Source organism: Sciurus vulgaris, assembly GCF_902686455.1.
Source record: "Sciurus vulgaris genome assembly, chromosome: 1".
Taxonomy (NCBI): domain Eukaryota; kingdom Metazoa; phylum Chordata; class Mammalia; order Rodentia; family Sciuridae; genus Sciurus; species Sciurus vulgaris.
This window is the reverse complement of record NC_136461.1, coordinates 6397108-6404678: the sequence shown is the minus strand read 5'-3', so window position 1 is coordinate 6404678 and position 7571 is coordinate 6397108. Positions and strand designations below refer to the sequence as shown.

General features: G+C 49.3%; 1 long non-coding RNA gene across 1 annotated transcript; it reads right to left on the bottom strand.

Moving 5' to 3' along the window:
- Positions 1-298: 298 nt before the first annotated feature.
- On the bottom strand, positions 299-7273 carry LOC306664395. The gene is made up of 3 exons (XR_013764695.1): positions 6981-7273; positions 4529-4621; positions 299-662 (listed from the first exon to the last, which is right to left on the bottom strand). It is a non-coding gene; the product is annotated as an uncharacterized lncRNA (long non-coding RNA).
- Positions 7274-7571: the final 298 nt, after the last annotated feature.

Here is a 7571-nt window from a genome sequence, read left to right as displayed (position 1 = left end):
GACCCTGTCCGCTGACCGGCAGCTCCATTCCTGTGCTGAACCCCAGCTGAGCTGGAACTGACCTCATTCATGAAGTAAACACTGAATCAGAAACCAGCAGACCTAACCCTGGTGGAGTGGAAATAACGTGGACCTTTCCATAATTATGAAGCTGCCAACTGGACTTGGCAAGAGAATCCCTCAATATGTCAATCGGAATGAGTTCATTATCTTTTCTTGCCAATCTCATCAGAGGCCAGTTGCCTTGTTGCGGTTGAGATGATTTGTATTAAAATGCTTTACTTACATTTCGGTCTGTAGATTCCAAATAACGCACTGGAAAGCAGTGTAGTCTAGCAACTGGAAGACAATATTGGGAAGCCTTGGTTGGCGCTGGGTCCTGGCTGCATCTGCAGCTTGTCCTGCGAGTCAGCGGTCCCTGGGCTCCAGGGGTAGGGCCGTATGGTGAGGTGCTGTCTCAGGAGGTGATCTTGGCTAGGCTTGGCCCTTGAGTTCTGCCTCTAGGCCACAGACGCCCACCCTAGGTGTTCATAGTCCACCTGGGGTTCTTCCGTGGCCATGCACCACTGGAGCAGGTCCTTCCCCACCATGCGGTTTGTTCAGGAGATGAGTTAGTTTGTACTCCAGCCTAACTGAGGACGCTGCAATGCAGTTTCACAATTCTGGGGAGAAACAACCTCCGGTCATTCTTTTCTTGCCTCATTTGCATATAGAGGCAGAACATTGTCATTCAGAGTCCCACCTGCAGGGCCTGACTGCCTGGGTACACACCCCAGCTCTGACCCTCAGAAGGGTGACTTGGGCTGCTCACCTTGCCTCTCTCCTGTGCCTCTATTTCCCCATCTGTATAAAACAGGTGAGAACAGCACCTACCTTCCAGGGGCGCTGGGAGGACCAGGGCTCACCCATACAAAGCATCCTGCCCGTGCATACTGAGAGTGCAGTAAGAACTAGCTTTTGTCTTAGACTGTCTGTGCTGCTTTAGCAAAATACCCCAAACCGGGTAATTGGTAAATAGTAGAAATTTATGTCTTATAGGTCTGGAGGTTGGGAATCCAAGGTCAAGGTACCAGTACTAGTGTCTGGTGAGGGCTCCTCATGGGGCAGGAGGGAAGGGGGCTGAACTCATGCCCTCAAGCTTTTCATAAGGGTACCTAATCCCACTCTTGAGGGTGCAGCCCAAATCCCACCCCCAGTCGCACACTGCCCAGTGTGAGCTGTAGAAGGGACGCCATCAAGCAAACCATGCAGCATTGTTTCCATTATTGCTATCATTATTCACCGGAATGAGCAAGAACAGACACAGTGGGAAGGCCATCTGTGCGTCACTTTCTGCTAAATGTACAAGGAGTACATCCATAACTACATTCCGGGCACGATGATAAGAAGCCAGGTGACCAGGGTGGTGACGCTGTCACTGCCACTTAAATCAGTAACCTAATCCCTCGTTCAGTGTCTTGATCTGTTACATGGAGTTAATGTTCACCGTTCTTTCCTTAGGCCAGTCTTGTCTGACTTTGATGTTGACATAATTCAAAGGAAGCTTCTGGAAGGAGTGGTCACTTCCATCTGGAGTGCTTTTGCTGATGCTCATTTTCTGGATTATGCCCAGAGCTGAAGAGAGAGGCGCATGCATCAAGGTCCGTCTTGCAGGGCCTGGAAGATGATTCTTCAGCTCACGAACGCTGCCATTTTGCCCCTCAGAGGAAGCCATTCTCCCTGTTTCCTTTTGATGCTGTCACAGCTATTAAGGAACCCTCTCACAGCACCTGTCCCTGTCCCTGGCTGGAGGAGAGGTGGCATTCCCAGTGGCTGACTCCTTCTTGACCTGAAAGAACACTGAGCCTGGGCGGCAGAGCTGACGAGCCTTGGCAGGGGTGCCATGGGGATTCGTGGAGGATTAAGACCAGGGCTCTAGATTCCAAAAATTCAGGCATTAGATGAACTAAAGGTCAATGAGCTTAGAGTTGATCCTGGGAAAAATTCTAGAGCAGACAATCCAGTGACTGGTGATCATGCGGGTCAACCTCCAGGTTCAAGGGATGTGGGTGGTTTCGCTAGATGTCTATGGGGTGGGCACTTTGCCACAGTGGCATGCTTTTTAGTTTCTCATGAAACCCCTGTGAATGGAACAGTGTCAAACAGGCTGCTGGAGCTTGAAGGTACATCTGTGGAAGGTGGCACCATCAGCACAAGGCCACACAGCTAATTAAGGCCAGGACTGGAATCCTTGACCAGGCCCTGTGTCCCAGGTGGAAGTTCCTTACACTGCCTAGGACTCCTGAGCACAGGGTGGTGGAACTGTGATAGCAGATGGGACGGTGTCATCCCAAGGCATTCTCTGGTGGCCTGCCAAGCAGTTCTGTCCTTGGCCTTAAACTCTTTAACATTCTATCAACAACTTGGATGAGGCCAAAGATAACTGCTTATCAACTGTGCAAATAACACCAGTCTGGGAAGGAAGGCCAATATGTTGGAACTGCAGAATCAGGATCCAAAATTATCTCAACAGCAAGGAATGATTGGCTGACTCCAACAAGATAAAATTTAACAGGAATACATGTAAGGTCCTGTATTTAGCTCCAAAACTTGATTGCAAAAGTGTAGGATGTGCTTGGGAAATATGTCCAACCCTACCCATAATCAAAGAAATGCAAATTAAAGCAACCATGAGATAATTGTTTTCTCCTATCAGATTGGCAATGATTAAAAGAACAAAAATTCCCCAAGTCGGTGGTAGAGTGTGGGGAAACAGGCACTCTTGTAAACCACTTGTGGGCGGATAAACACGATCCCCCTTCCTGGAGGGTAATCTCAAAACATACTGTAAAAACTCTAAAATGCTCCACTTTTTCAAGAGGTTTCATTTACAGAAATGTATCCAAAGACAAATATGAAAAGATTTATGCACAAGTATATTCATAAAAGCACTGTTCAAAAAAGACACACTGTTTGGGAACTGAAGACTTGGAGGCCTCAGAAAGGTACCAGGTGGCTTTTGTTAAATATGGGGCGGAAGCAGGGTCTTTACAGGCCCTGAAGGCCAGATGTATAAGAGCATGACTCTATCTTGTAAGACCGGCGCTTTCAATAAATAGACATGGCCTGACATCACAGAGCAGACTCTAATGGTCAATTCTGTCCAAAACCAGGTGGGCTGCCTCATACCCTCCTCCAGGGGTGTGGAGGAGACAGGCAGGGTGTTTGAGTCATTGGGATGAAATGTTTTTATGGTTTCTTTCAACACCAGGAGGCTGAATGAAGCTACCCAGGCAGAATCACCGCTCAGGGTGGAGCAGGGGGCAGCACTCACCAGGCTCCACTTCCAGACCCGAGTTCTAGGAATGAAGTGAGGACCCTTCTGGCTGCCCCGGCACCCTTACTGAGAGCCTGCAGGAGCGGAGCCCCCCACCCTCCTCCTGCCTTGAGGAGTTCTTCAGCACCCATGGGAAACACAAGGGAACGCGGAGCTGAACCTGAAAAGGAATAAAGGTGAGCGCTCCTTCCGTCATGTGGTTTCGGCTGCGCTTGGGCTGCCCGAGCACGGGCATGAGGCTCGGCCTTCGCTGCTCTGTCGACGTCCTCTTTTGCATCCCTCCATCTGAGACTCTTCTGTTTCCATCAGCATGGTGTGTCTGAAGTGTACCACACCTGGCACCTCCAAATAAGGAGCAGCCAGTGTTTTGGAGGCTCGGGCTCTTGCTTTTGCTCGTCTCTTCGGGTGATCAAGCCTCTCCTGGGCTCCTTATCACTCCACCCTTCCATCGAACATGTCGGGGGCCTTCGGGAAGATCACCCCTTGGCAATCCCATATGGAGCCCTTGCTGCAAGTGAGTTCCAAGCACTGTCACGGGATCCTCACCATCATGCTACCTCTGGGGCCAGCGTAGCCTCCCTCCGGCCCATTTGCGGCCAGAGTCATCTTCATGAGACAACTTTTTTTGTTTTTCTTCCAGCGTGGGCCTTGCACATGCTAAGCAAGCACTTCACCACTGAACTGCACCCCCTTTCTTGACACAGCGTCTTGCTAAATTGCCCAGGCTGGCCGCAAACTTGGAATCCTCCTGCCTCAGCCTTCCCACTAGCTGGAATTACAGGCGTGTGCCACTGTGCGTGTTTTATAAGACAACTGTTACCACAACGCTCCTAACAATAGCTCCAGGGGGCCTCCAAGGCCCTGTGCTGGTTGCTCCCTGCCCAGCCCCCCACATATCTCCTAGCGAGACCCCTTGCTCTGAGCTCTGTCCACACCAGCATTCCATTTTCTAACTCGTCACACTCCTTCCAGACATAGAATTTCTGCACATATTCTTTCCCATGCCCGGAAGGTTCCACTTGTCCCATCTCTCCTTCCCACACTTCCTTTGGATCTAAATGTTAGGAGTTGAATCGTGCTCTGTCTCCCCTCAAACTCATATGCTGAAGCTCTACTCCTCAGTATGTCAGAAAGGAACTGTATTTGGAGAGGGGGCCTTAAGGAGGTAATATGTTAAAATGAGGTTGTCAAGTCACGTGCACTAGTGCACACCTGCATCCGTAGTCCCAGCTACCCAGCAGGCTGAGGCAGGAGGATGTCTTGAGCCCAGGAGTTCAAGGCCAACCTAGGCAACACGGAGAGGCTCTGTTTCACAGAAAACAGATCATCAGAGTCTGATCTGACTAGTGTCCTTATAAGAGATTAGGATACCAGGAGTGTGAGAGCAAGCAGAAGAAAGACTGGATGAGGACACAACAAGAAGGTGGCCAACTGCCAGTCAAGCAGACCTGCTGACACCTTGGTTGTGGACCTCAGCCTCCACATCTGTGAGAAAATAAGGGTCTATTGTTTAATTCACCCAGTAGGGGGCATTTTGTTCTGGCAGACTGAGCAGAGTTAAGAAGTCATTCTCGGAGGGACGCCCTTCCCTATCCCTGCAGGCACTGTCTGCTTTTCCTTTATTACATGCGTCACAACTCATGAACAGTCACTGGTGTGGGGGACTGTGTGGCTGCAGTCTGTTGTCCCGTCCTCAGTGCGCAGGCTCCAGGCAAGCCAGGAATCCCACGCACTTGGGTTCCCTGTTGTGGCGCCACAGCCGTCACCATGCTCCCCGGCCCCGTGGGGAGATGCTCAGTAGAGCTGAACAAAAGGCTGAGGAATTATTTTCCCATATTCAAAGTGAGGAAATTGAGGTTCGGGAATGTTAAATAAACTTCTTAAAGTGCACAGGGCAGCAAAGTGGTAAGGTGTGCTGGAACCCAAGGCCCTGAAGCTCCCACTCTTAACCCATTGTTGAACCCTCAGATTTGGAAATGCATCCATTCTCCTCACACTGATCTCCCATCATGTGCCAAGTTCTGGGTAGGAATTGGGGATATGGCAGTGACAAACAAATCCTGGCCTTCATGTGGAGAGGGAGGTCCAATAAGATAAAAAAGTATAGCATTCATATATGTAAACACACTATATATATGTTATATAGTATATATAAATTATAACATTATATATAGCATTATTATATGTAAATTATGACAATTAAAAACACATTATGTTTATATATATAAATGTATTACCTATTATACATATGTGTGTATATATATAAAATGGTGGTTCCATGACTTTGTCTAGAGATATCATAGCTGTCTTTGTGTAAACACATTTTATGTCTGTTCACTGACAAAGTTGCCTAATGATGCATTTTTCAGAACATACACCTTTTGTTTACCGACAAGACTGTGTATATTATGCACTACAAATATACATGTATATATATATATGCAGGTGACAAACACAATGGAGCAAAAAGGAAACAAACAGGTATATGGGCTTGAGGGAGTCCAATTTGCAATTTAAAAGCAGGCTATATTTGAGCCAAACCTTGAAGAAGGTGATGGAAGGAGTCTTGGGAATACCAGAGAGTGAGTTCTATGCAGAGGTAATAAGTTCAGTGTCCTGGAAGCAGAAGTGAGCCTGGCGAATGGTCACTGTGGCTAAAGTTAGACAATTAAGGGAGTCAAGAATAGGAGTGGTCCAGTGAGGTTATAGGAGCCTGCTCCTGCAGGACATTTCTGGTCATGGTAAAATTTTGGCTTTTACTTAAGTAAGGATGGGAATCTTTGGAAGGTTTTCACAGAACAAGCTCATGATATAACTTGACAGAATTACTCAGGTTGTTACGGGAACACAAACGGAGGGGGACAGGGGCAAGTGTAAGAAGCAGAGGAACCAGGTAGGAGGCAATTACAATCACCTGGATGAGAGATGATGTGGGCGAGTTCTAAGATGGTGTCAGGTGAGGCTGGATGTGCTGGCGATCTCATGCATGCTAGGCAAATGCTGTACTGCTGAGCTTCCCCCAAACTCTTATTCTGGATACATTAATGTATCCAATAGGATTTGCTGATAGACTGGATACAGGAGGAAGGAGCAGTCAAGGTTTGGAAGCTGAAACTGGAAATATGAAAGAGTCATTCTCTGAGGAAGCATTCCAAGCTGTAGGTAAGCAGATGGGAATCATCAGCATTAGATTGTCTTTAGAGCCACAAAACAGGATGAGACTGTCAGGAGATTAAGTGAAAAGAAAGAAAAGTCCAAGAAGCCAGTGCTGGGGGCGCGGCTACATTTAGATGTCAGGGGAAAGGGGCAGAGCCAGCGAAAAAGACAGAGAAGCAGGGGCCAAGGATGGAGGAAAATCAAGAATGTGCAATTCCAAAAAACAAGTGAAGAAAATTTCACGGAGGATGAGAAACAGTATCAAATATCGCTGATAGAGCAGGCAAGACGAGGACTGGGAAGAGACTGAGAGAGTGCCAGGAGAGGGTTCAACAGAGTGGGAGGAGAGAGCTGGATAGCCAACATACTCTTTCAAGGAGTTACTGACATTCAGGAAAAGAGGGATGGGTGGGGATGGAGTCGCGAAAGGGTTTCTTGTTTATATGCGGATAGGAAAGATCTCGTCGTGAAGAACTCGGCCTCAAAAAAGCCAACTTACCTCTGGCACTAGTAAGACTAGTCTGGTCTTCCTTCCACCCCAAAGTTACTTAAGAGGTCAATTTAGTCTTACTGAACTCTCCTGCCTCACACGGAATCCGATCTGGGGCAGTGTGGGATTTATTTTAAAGGAATAGTCGGATATGTAGACTCCAGGTCAGGAAGGCCCTCACAGTGACTCTGGGGTCTGAGCTGGCTCTGGCGGTTCCGGGGACTCACCCATCCCGGCGCCCCGAGCTCGTCCCGCTGCCAGGGAAACCTCGGCGGACCGTGCCTCAGCAGGGTCTCCCGCGCGCTTTCGAAACCCACTGCGTCAGCTGACCAGTTCTCCTCCAATCCCGTCTCGAGGGCGGGGCTCGACGCACCGTCTCCACAGCAACGCCCACGCCCGTCTGGGCTCAGGGCCTTCGGACCGCCGGAGGCGCTCACGGATGACGTCACGACCCGCGGCGTGGGCGTGAAGCGAGCCCCGTCCCAGCCGAGGCAGGTGTGAAGGGGTGCACGGCCGCCGACACTGCGCATGTGCAGCCTCAGGCTGACGCACGTGTGGACCTTCGGCCTACGGCGAGCGGCCGGCGCGTGCCTGCCTGGGGTTGGGTTC